Source organism: Spinacia oleracea, chromosome 3, assembly GCF_020520425.1.
Source record: "Spinacia oleracea cultivar Varoflay chromosome 3, BTI_SOV_V1, whole genome shotgun sequence".
Classification (NCBI taxonomy): Eukaryota; Viridiplantae; Streptophyta; class Magnoliopsida; order Caryophyllales; family Amaranthaceae; genus Spinacia; species Spinacia oleracea.
Window position 1 is genome coordinate 29,588,940 of NC_079489.1, and position 11,994 is coordinate 29,600,933.

An 11,994-nucleotide genomic window follows, 5' to 3' on the forward strand; every position below is an offset into this window, starting at 1 on the left:
ATTGCCGGAAACGGAAATATGGATTGTAACACCCGACAATTCTCTCTTTTCTAAAATAATCTTTTAATATAAAACGTAGAGAATTATCAAGGCATTATCGCCCGTGTGAAAACGTAACGGCTTATTCAGAATTTTGCAGCGGAAAACATAAAACTAACTGTAGGTTTATAAATAATCGATTACAGGTTTAGTCCCAAAAATCATCCAAAAAAAATAAGGAAATATAAATAGTACGACAAGTTTAAAGTCCCAATTAACAAACCCAAGTCAACTTAGCAAATCAAAACTAAATACAAGCTCTCTATTCCCGATCCCAATGATGCAACATCTTCAAACCTGCAGATGGACAATGCTTATTGATCCTTAGAGACTGCTCACCAAAGATTGGGTCATCACAGGATCAATAAGGCATAGCCATGATCAACATGCACAAGCAAAAGCACGTAATCAGCAAAGCTGAGTACTACATACTAAATCGATAATAATCCTAACATGATTCTATTAAACGAACAATCCTAACATATTACTAAATAAAACATAAGCAAGGATAATCAAGATATGTTGACTTGAAGACTATATTTGACTGAACTAGACCTTTGTATCATTAACATTATTTTAATTGAAATAGTCAATGGACTGAGTTGTCTACTAGAAACTTCTTCTTCTTCACTAAGGAAGACGAGGTACGGGCGCGACTCCGTAAACCCCAATGACCTGCGATATCGAGGGACTTTTGAATAAAATAGAACCGGTGATCAATCCGGCCCCAGAAAAAGCCATAGGCGACCCATGACCCCAACTCCTGATTGTCCGACACTTTAGACGTGCACAGTCTAAAGCTATTGCTACTCATGTTCACTTTACATGACTTAACTTTTAATACTTGGTTATGACTCATCAAACATAAATATTATATTCAACAAGTAAACACAACTTCTTTTATCTTTGAATTAAGCAAGTGATCACAGAGATGTCACACAAGACTTATTCCAATTAATTCAACCTTTCCTTTAATACTGATCAACCCCTCTATATGGGTATAAGGTTTCAACTTACTAAACAAGGTCCTCGGCCCTTATAAAGTAGTGAAAAGCTAAAAGGGAACAATAAACAATCAATCTGAATCAATATATATAAATAATAATCTAATGTTCCCAACCAACATGTTCGCATCAATCATCCATACCAACATGCTATAATTCTCATAACGAAATATATATGCTTAACATGTCCATCCAACAATATTAAACATGCACTTTCAACATAACCTAGTTCATCAACAATTTCAACATAACCAAGTTCCTTAATCATTTCGACATAACGAAGTTCATGAATCATTTCAATATGGTTTCAACAAATCACACTCATTCCAAGCACACAGGTATGTACGTACCTTGTGTAAACAAACTGATAGGCCACTTTAACACTTTCAAAAGTCGCCTAGAGAGAATTCTCCGCCTAAAACAATCAAGAAACGTACCCAAATCAATTCCTAATAATTTACAGCAACACTAACGTATTCTAAATACATCCTAAACCTATTTAGAACATTCCCCAATATCGAAACTTAATTAAATAATCTCCAAGCATAATAACTATTAAACTAATGATCCCAAAACGTTCTAAACTCCAATAAAACATCCCTTTTAAAATTTCCAGCAATATAGAATAATTTCAAACGTCCACAAAACATAATCAACGTTCTTAAAATCGTAAAAATAATAGCTTTAATAATATATAGTCATTCTATTATGATTTAATCATTAAAAACCTTAAAAATTCACACTTTAATAATTAAAAACTCTTTTTTCAATTCAATTATGTAATCTGAAAATTAAATTATTAATTAAGCATAGTATGTAATCTGAAAATCTAACTTAATCATAAAAGCTTATAATTTATATTCAAGAAACATGAATTAAATTATTAAAACTCCATTAAAACCCTAACTTAACGTAATTAACAAATCTGAAAATAATTAAATTAGTTTCAACAACATATAATCTGAAATTTCATAACTTAATCATAAAAATCATAAATTTAATTCAAGAAACATAAATTAATTTAATAAACAAAATTAAAATAATTAGTTACTTAGGGTTTAAGAAATAACCAAAAAGAGAAGAGGGAAGGGTTGGTCGGCGGATAGATCACGGCGGCGGCAAGGCGGCGGCTTGCGGAGGTTGTCAGGCCTGGTGGTGCGTGCGGTGGTGGTGGCTGCCGCAAACAAACCGAAACAAGAGAATGCTGTGCTTGCGTGGAGGAGGAAGGAGGGACGAGCAAGCCGAATGGGCAGGGCCACGGCGAAGGTGCAGGTGGTGCGGTGCGGTTGGCTTGGTGGTCGCAGCTGGGCCGCGGCGGCTGTGCAAGGAAAAACAGAAGCTTGAGGAGGGGAGAAAAACGGGGATGAAGAAGAAACAGAGAAGGAGAGGAAGGAGAAGGACGACGAAGAAGAAGGAGGTTACCAGCGACGGAGGCGGCGTCCGACGGTGGTGAGGTGGTGGCTGCGCAAGGAGGAGCAAACGAACGTGAAGGAGGAAGAACAGAGAAGGAGGTTTTTGCTTTGTTTTAGTTTTCACGTGAAGTTGAATGAGAGGAAGGGAGTATGGGTTTATTGGTTTATACTATTGGGCTTTACCCATTTGGGCTAGACTTAGGATATTAGTTTTAGGATTTGAATTTAAAACCGAATGAGATCGTTTTCTAAATTCAATCGATTTTCGTAATTCGAATTCTTTTCAACTTAAAATTCAAACATTATTTTTGATTGCACAAACCGTTAAAATATTTAGAATATATTTAAATAAAATTAAATATACATTTGATATATAAATATAATAAAGTTCAAAAATCGTTAAATATTTAGAACATACTTAAAATAAAATAAATATACGTTAATTATATATTTATTACTTAAAATTCATAAATTCTATTTAAATATAAATAATATACGTTAAAATATATTAATAAAATTTATAAATTTACGGGGGATTACAATCTACCCCTCTTAAAAGAAGTTTCGTCCCGAAACTTGACACGAAATTTCCCACATTTTCCCCAAAAGCTTTTAACTTATTCTTACTAGAGAAGTACTTGTGCCACCTATGTGCACTCTTTTGCCAACTCAAAGCTGTTTGTGTTACTCATGAACACCTTTTCTTATGCGGAGAGTCTATTTGTCTTGCCTAAACTTGTAAAATTTGCTAAAATAAGCATACAAATGCATAAAAATGCCATAAAATAGGTGAAAAGCGCGAATTTCTATCGCATTCTACCCCCCTTAAAGAAAACGAGTTACGCCCTCGTAACTCACCTCAGGGAATAGCTAACCAAAATTCTCTTTCGACGAATTCTATTCTCAAAATTCCTATTTCATTAAAACTACTAACTTTAGACTTTTCACAACAGATGACGAAACAAAAGAACAAGTCACCCACGAACTAAATAATGCTTAACTTGCGCGGAGTAAATAGAAAAAGTACCAGAATCTATATCGGCAGATCGTTCATCCTCATTCTGATTCATCATGTACAACTTTCCTGGAGCCTTATTCGGGTTGTTGTTATCATTTGCAGGCTTATTATAGTTCTCTTGATTGTTTTGTGCCCCTCCAGGCTTTGAATTTTGACCTCCAGACTGGTTAAACCTCACTTGGTTTCCACCTCCATTACTATTTTGTTCCTTTCTGTGTTTAGTGAAGCACTCATACTCCCTATGTCCCCTTTTTTGACAATAGTTGCAGGTCACTAATTCTCCTTTGCAGTTCTTACCAGGGTGATTGTTACTGCACATCTTGCAATGATGCACTCTCTCAGATGAGTTCGAGTTGTTGTGGTGCCCCTGATTGTTTCCTCCTTGGAAATTTCCATTTCCATTCCCATTTCCGTTTCTATTCCTTTTAAAGTTTTCTTGGTTACCCCCAGCATTAAAATCTTTTCTCTTTTCCCCAATTACCACAGTTTTCTTGTCCCTTCTATACTGTAGCCCATAAATATGAGCAGCTCTCCCGTACACTATGTCTAAGGATGTAAAAGTTTCACCACCTAATCCCAGTTGAATTTCATCAGTCAGCCCTTGCTCAAACCTTTGAGCCTTTAGCTCCTCAGTAGCTACCACCTCAGGTGCAAACCTCGATAAAGTTATAAACTTGCTATAGTATTCAGCAATAGTCATATTCCCCATCCTAAGGTTGATAAACTCCTGCGCTTTCTCCTTTCTCATAAAAGGAGGATAAAACTTCCCCCTCAAGGCAACTATGAATGAATCCCAATTGAATCCCTCAGCAGCACTTAGTCTAGTTCCATTTTCCTTCCACCAAAGGTCAGCCTCATCTTTCAGGTAAAGGACAGCTTGACTTACTCTCATACTCCCAGGGCAACTTACAGCCTCAAATAGTTTCTCAAACTCCCTAATCCAGTTTTCCAGGAAGGTTGGGTCGGCTTGCCCCTTGAAATACGGTGGCTTAACCTTAGAAAGTCTTTCAAACATTTCCCCTGCAGAGTCGGGGCGCTCAGTTCTCTCTTGGGTTAGCTTTTCCGCCAAGAGGCGAATCGCAGCAGCTAGATCATTGTTGTTGGCCATTCTAGAACGCGACCTGCAATTAGTATATTCTACTTTAGGTTTGAAACATCACTTACGTTATCCCATACAATTTAATACTTGAATTGACCATAAAGATCGCCTCAACCAACAATGTTCACATTAATACACATCATTTACGAATGCACGACAATCGTTTACGAAGGTGCAACGATCGTCTATAAGATGCAATAATCATTGAAAAAAAAATCATCCTTAATAATTCACGAAAGACATTTACACACTATACATAAGGCATAACATTTTGAATTATATTGGTCATGAGGGTCTAGATTGGCCCTCACTTCCTTTATGTACTCAAATCATTTAATATTATTGTGGCAATTAAATTGATCCACAATTCACACTGAGTATGCAACCAATAGAAAAATTAATCCATGACGTGTTACCTAAAGGTTGGGGTATTATGGAATCCTCAAAATAGAATAAAGAACATTCCTTGAAAACTTTAACTTTTATTGCCAACTCCATAAAGGTTTATTACATCCTTCAAAATAATAAAGAACATTTCAAACTTCAATAAACTTAAGCCTTAAACAGTTGTAGCTTTGCTACTTATTCTTTAAAACATAAAAGAGCTAATTAACTATTTATGACTTCAAAATATTTGTGGCCTCTTGCCTATCCATTGCTCCTGAAACTTGCGAAGTGAAATTTAGATCTCAAGATTATCGAACTCTTCTTCAGGGTCTTCATCGGGGTCTTCCTCAGGGTTTGCATCTTCACCCATGTCTTCATCTTGATTAGGCTCACTTGCCATCTCCTGTTCACTTTCGAGCTCTGCATCCGAATCACTAGAGATCTCAATGGTTGGCTCATGAGCCGATGGGTTAGGATTCTCTGCCTCAACACCTACATTCTCATTCTCCACAGCTACATCATTTTCCTCTAGGTCATTATTTACACTAATTCCCATAGGTTCTTCTGTAACTGAATCCCCAACATGACTCCCTACGATTTTACCGTCTCTAAACCCACTTTCTGCCGCTTCAATAATGGTGGTCAGAATTTCTGAATCATATTTCCATCTACCATCCCAAGTTCCATATTTAGCCAAGTTTGGAGTTCCATTATCAGAATGCATGTCTTTAAACTTTTCCTTGAGTTCTAGGTATGGAAATTTGTTAGGTAAGCAATTAATGATAGTGGCTGCTATGATATCCTTTCTCATTAAGATAGGTTGCCCTTGAACTTTAGCATAATATTCACATCCAAACACAATTTTCTTCACGTAAATATCAGGGGTTTCTATATCAAGTTTCTCGAAGGATCCTATGTTGGTATACTTGGAAAGAAACATTTTATTCCTGAAATAAACAATTCAAGGTCTCACTAACGATTTTCCAGCCAAAACATAAACAAGGTTCAATAAACAATAAGTTTTGTGGAATCAAACAATTCTTTATGCACATGTAAATGTAACACTTAAACAATTAGCACGTGCACATACATAACAATCAAGTTCTTATCATTGACTAGCTACTAATGCACATATAATTCTATCTTATATGCCCTTCTTATACTACCCATCTCTCATAAACTAAAGCATTAGAATCATTTATATAACGAAATAAAAGAACGAAAATATAATAAAATTATAACATAGAATAATAACATAAATAAAATATAAAATAAATAAAGTAAAATAAATTAAGGAAATGCATAGCGAATAAATTCGAAAATAAAGTTATTAATTCGAAAAAGATTTATATTTCCTAAATAACGAATTCTAACTCTTGAAACAACTTTTTTTTAAAAAAAAAAATTTGAACTCCTTTAAGAAAATGTATTCATATTATCTTTTTATTTATTTGTTTGAATAATAAATAATAAGAAAAATAAAAATGTCCAAAGTATCACTTTAACTTGGAAAAATAATTTGATTTCGAACGTAAATAAGGAATATCGTATACTTTCAAACAAGGTAAAATGAAATCGGCCCCCCAAAAAAAAAGTACCAATTTTTGAACACTATAATACGTAGAATCTCGATTTTTAAGAAATTTATTTTAAATAACTAGATAGTTAGGCGCCTAAAAATTTATTAAAGTAAAACCTTAGCTTCTAGATACCACTTTGTAACACCCCGAAAATTCTCTCTTTTCTAAAATAATCTTTTAATATAAAACGTAGAGAATTATCAAGGCATTATCGCCCGTGTGAAAACGTAACGGCTTATTCAGAATTTTGCAGCGGAAAACATAAAACTAACTGTAGGTTTATAAATAATCGATTACAGGTTTAGTCCCAAAAATCATCCAACAAAAATAAGGAAATATAAATAGTACGACAAGTTTAAAGTCCCAATTAACAAACCCAAGTCAACTTAGCAAATCAAAACTAAATACAAGCTCTCTATTCCCGATCCCAATGATGCAACATCTTCAAACCTGCAGATGGACAATGCTTATTGATCCTTAGAGACTGCTCACCAAAGATTGGGTCATCACAGGATCAATAAGGCATAGCCATGATCAACATGCACAAGCAAAAGCACGTAATCAGCAAAGCTGAGTACTACATACTAAATCGATAATAATCCTAACATGATTCTATTAAACGAACAATCCTAACATGGTACTAAATAAAACATAAGCAAGGATAATCAAGATATGTTGACTTGAAGACTATATTTGACTGAACTAGACCTTTGTATCATTAACATTATTTTAATTGAAATAGTCAATGGACTGAGTTGTCTACTAGAAACTTCTTCTTCTTCACTAAGGAAGACGAGGTACGGGCGCGACTCCGTAAACCCCAATGACCTGCGATATCGAGGGACTTTTGAATAAAATAGAACCGGTGATCAATCCGGCCCCAGAAAAAGCCATAGGCGACCCATGACCCCAACTCCTGATTGTCCGACACTTTAGACGTGCACAGTCTAAAGCTATTGCTACTCATGTTCACTTTACATGACTTAACTTTTAATACTTGGTTATGACTCATCAAACATAAATATTATATTCAACAAGTAAACACAACTTCTTTTATCTTTGAATTAAGCAAGTGATCACAGAGATGTCACACAAGACTTATTCCAATTAATTCAACCTTTCCTTTAATACTGATCAACCCCTCTATATGGGTATAAGGTTTCAACTTACTAAACAAGGTCCTCGGCCCTTATAAAGTAGTGAAAAGCTAAAAGGGAACAATAAACAATCAATCTGAATCAATATATATAAATAATAATCTAATGTTCCCAACCAACATGTTCGCATCAATCATCCATACCAACATGCTATAATTCTCATAACGAAATATATATGCTTAACATGTCCATCCAACAATATTAAACATGCACTTTCAACATAACCTAGTTCATCAACAATTTCAACATAACCAAGTTCCTTAATCATTTCGACATAACGAAGTTCATGAATCATTTCAATATGGTTTCAACAAATCACACTCATTCCAAGCACACAGGTATGTACGTACCTTGTGTAAACAAACTGATAGGCCACTTTAACACTTTCAAAAGTCGCCTAGAGAGAATTCTCCGCCTAAAACAATCAAGAAACGTACCCAAATCAATTCCTAATAATTTACAGCAACACTAACGTATTCTAAATACATCCTAAACCTATTTAGAACATTCCCCAATATCGAAACTTAATTAAATAATCTCCAAGCATAATAACTATTAAACTAATGATCCCAAAACGTTCTAAACTCCAATAAAACATCCCTTTTAAAATTTCCAGCAATATAGAATAATTTCAAACGTCCACAAAACATAATCAACGTTCTTAAAATCGTAAAAATAATAGCTTTAATAATATATAGTCATTCTATTATGATTTAATCATTAAAAACCTTAAAAATTCACACTTTAATAATTAAAAACTCTTTTTTCAATTCAATTATGTAATCTGAAAATTAAATTATTAATTAAGCATAGTATGTAATCTGAAAATCTAACTTAATCATAAAAGCTTATAATTTATATTCAAGAAACATGAATTAAATTATTAAAACTCCATTAAAACCCTAACTTAACGTAATTAACAAATCTGAAAATAATTAAATTAGTTTCAACAACATATAATCTGAAATTTCATAACTTAATCATAAAAATCATAAATTTAATTCAAGAAACATAAATTAATTTAATAAACAAAATTAAAATAATTAGTTACTTAGGGTTTAAGAAATAACCAAAAAGAGAAGAGGGAAGGGTTGGTCGGCGGACAGATCACGGCGGCGGCAAGGCGGCGGCTTGCGGAGGTTGTCAGGCCTGGTGGTGCGTGCGGTGGTGGTGGCTGCCGCAAACAAACCGAAACAAGAGAATGCTGTGCTTGCGTGGAGGAGGAAGGAGGGACGAGCAAGCCGAATGGGCAGGGCCACGGCGAAGGTGCAGGTGGTGCGGTGCGGTTGGCTTGGTGGTCGCAGCTGGGCCGCGGCGGCTGTGCAAGGAAAAACAGAAGCTTGAGGAGGGGAGAAAAACGGGGATGAAGAAGAAACAGAGAAGGAGAGGAAGGAGAAGGACGACGAAGAAGAAGGAGGTTACCAGCGACGGAGGCGGCGTCCGACGGTGGTGAGGTGGTGGCTGCGCAAGGAGGAGCAAACGAACGTGAAGGAGGAAGAACAGAGAAGGAGGTTTTTGCTTTGTTTTAGTTTTCACGTGAAGTTGAATGAGAGGAAGGGAGTATGGGTTTATTGGTTTATACTATTGGGCTTTACCCATTTGGGCTAGACTTAGGATATTAGTTTTAGGATTTGAATTTAAAACCGAATGATATCGTTTTCTAAATTCAATCGATTTTCGTAATTCGAATTCTTTTCAACTTAAAATTCAAACATTATTTTTGATTGCACAAACCGTTAAAATATTTAGAATATATTTAAATAAAATTAAATATACCTTTGATATATAAATATAATAAAGTTCAAAAATCGTTAAATATTTAGAACGTACTTAAAATAAAATAAATATACGTTAATTATATATTTATTACTTAAAATTCATAAATTCTATTTAAATATAAATAATATACGTTAAAATATATTAATAAAATTTATAAATTTACGGGGGATTACATGGATCGTATCGGAAATATAAATATTATCCAAGTCGTAGATGTTGCCGGAAACGGAAACATGGTACGTATCGGAAAATATTATCAGAAATGGAAATATTGCCGGAATCGGAAATATTGCCGGAAACGGAAATATTGTCTGAATCGGAAATATTATCGGAATCGGAAAATAATTCCGGAAACGGAAATATTAAATATTTGTTCGAAACGGAAATGAATTCCGGAATCGGAAATATTAAATATTGTTCGTATCGGAAATGAATTCCGGAATCGGGAAATTAATCGGAAGCGTATCGTACGAATTAGCATCGGACGAGGCCTGCCAGACGAAGGCCCAGCACGAAGCCGGGCCATCGCCCAGCAAGCCAGCGCGCCACAACGCACCAGCCAAGGCTGCGCCAGGCCCACCGCAAGGCAGGCCCAGCGCGCGCCAACGCTGCGGCAGCGTGTGGGCCTCGTGGCAATGGGCTGCGAGCTCGAGGGCTGCGCGCGCGCGCATGGCGCCCCTCGTGGGCTGCTGTGCGTGCGTGTGTGTGTTGGTGTGCTATACGAATCCTAAAGCTATCAGGTTTCGACATATGATTAAATTCCTAAACCTAAAAGGATGAATTAATTAAATAAGAATTCTATTAGGATTCTAGTCTAATTAATTCGTATCCTAATAGGATAACGATTCCCTTTCCATACCTCTATAAATAAAGGCCTAGGGTCATTATTTTGCAGAGAGTATTCAAGTATTCAAAGTGATTTTTGAGAGCAAAAATTCAGTCATACAATTGCCTATACTAGCCGAAAATTCTAAGTACCTTAAGGGCGATCCTAGTTGGTCAAGCTTAAGGCGGATCCGGACGTGCTGTGGACTATCTACGGAGGGACGACACTTGGAGTCCTAAAGACTTGTTCTTGTTCGGTTCGGGCGCAGCTAGGGAAGGCACGCAACAAAGTGTATGCATCTAAACTATGCTAAATGATTATGTGTAAATAATATGCTTTCCTGGCTTTATGGTTTTTCCGCATGATTTATGAATTGTCATATGTATCATAACCTAACAGTGGTATCAGAGCCTCTTATTATTTTCAATAATCTAAATTGCATGAACTGTCATATGAATTGCAAGATGTGCAGTAACAATCACCCTGGTAAGAACTGCAAAGGAGAATTAGTGACCTGCAACTATTGTTAGAAAAGGGGGCATAGGGAGTATGAGTGCTTCACTAAGCACAGAAAGGAACAAAATAGTAATGGAAGTGGAAACCAAGTGAGGTTTAACCAATCTGGAGGTCAAAATTCAAAGCCTGGAGGGGCACAAAGCAATCAAAAGAACTATAATAAGCCTGCAAATGATAACAACAACCCGAATAAAACTCCAGGAAAGTTGTACATGATGAATCAGAATGAGGATGAACGATCTGCCGATATAGATTCTGGTACTTTTCTATTTACTCCGCGCAAGTTAAGCATTATTTAATTCGTGGTGACTTGTTCTTTTGTTTCGTCATCTGTTGTGAAAAGTCTAAAGTTAGTAGTTTTAGTGAAATATGAATTTTGAGGATGGAATTCGTTGAAAGAGAATTTTGGTTAGCTATTCCCTGAGGTGAGTTACGAGGGCGTAACTCGTTTTCTTTAAGGGGGGTAGAATGCGATAGAAATTCGCGCTTTTTACCTATTTTATGGCACTTTTATGCATTTTTTATGCTTATTTTAGCATATTTTACAAGTTTAGGCAAAGCAAATAGACTCTCCGCATAAGAAAATGTGTTCATTAGTAACACAAACAGCTTTGAGTTGGCAAAAGAGTGCACATAGGTGGCACAAGTATTTCTCTAGTAAGAATAAGTTAAAAGCTTTTGGGAAAATGTGGGAAATTTCGTGTCAAGTTTCGGGACGAAACTTCTTTTAAGAGGGGTAGATTGTAATCCCCCATAAATTTATAAATTTTATTAATATATTTTTTAACGTATATTATTTATATTTAAATAGAACTTATGAATTTTAGTAATAAATATATAATTAACGTATATTTATTTTATTTTAAGTACGTTCTAAATATTTAACGATTTTTGAACTTTATTATATTTATATATTTAATGTATATTTAATTTTATTTAATATATTCTAAATATTTTAACGGTTTGTGCAATCAAGAATAATTTTAGAATTTTATGTTGAAAAGAATTTGAATTAGGAAAACTCGTTGAATTCGGAAAAACAATCCTAACTATTTTTGGATTCGATCAACCTCAATTCTAGTCCTAGCCCACTTGGGAAAGCCAAATAGTATAAACCCATAACCCCTTTTCTATTTCACGTAAAACACAAAAATATCTCAAAACCTTCTTCTTGCTT

At 35.2% G+C, this 11,994-nt stretch overlaps 1 long non-coding RNA gene across 1 annotated transcript; it reads right to left on the minus strand.

Annotated features, from left to right (window-relative positions):
• Positions 1-215: 215 nt before the first annotated feature.
• On the minus strand, positions 216-2,610 carry LOC130470271 (uncharacterized). The gene is made up of 4 exons (XR_008930264.1): positions 2,466-2,610; positions 2,114-2,361; positions 1,394-1,458; positions 216-370 (listed from the first exon to the last, which is right to left on the minus strand). It is a non-coding gene; the product is annotated as an uncharacterized lncRNA (long non-coding RNA).
• Between the last annotated feature and the right edge of the window lie 9,384 nt (positions 2,611-11,994).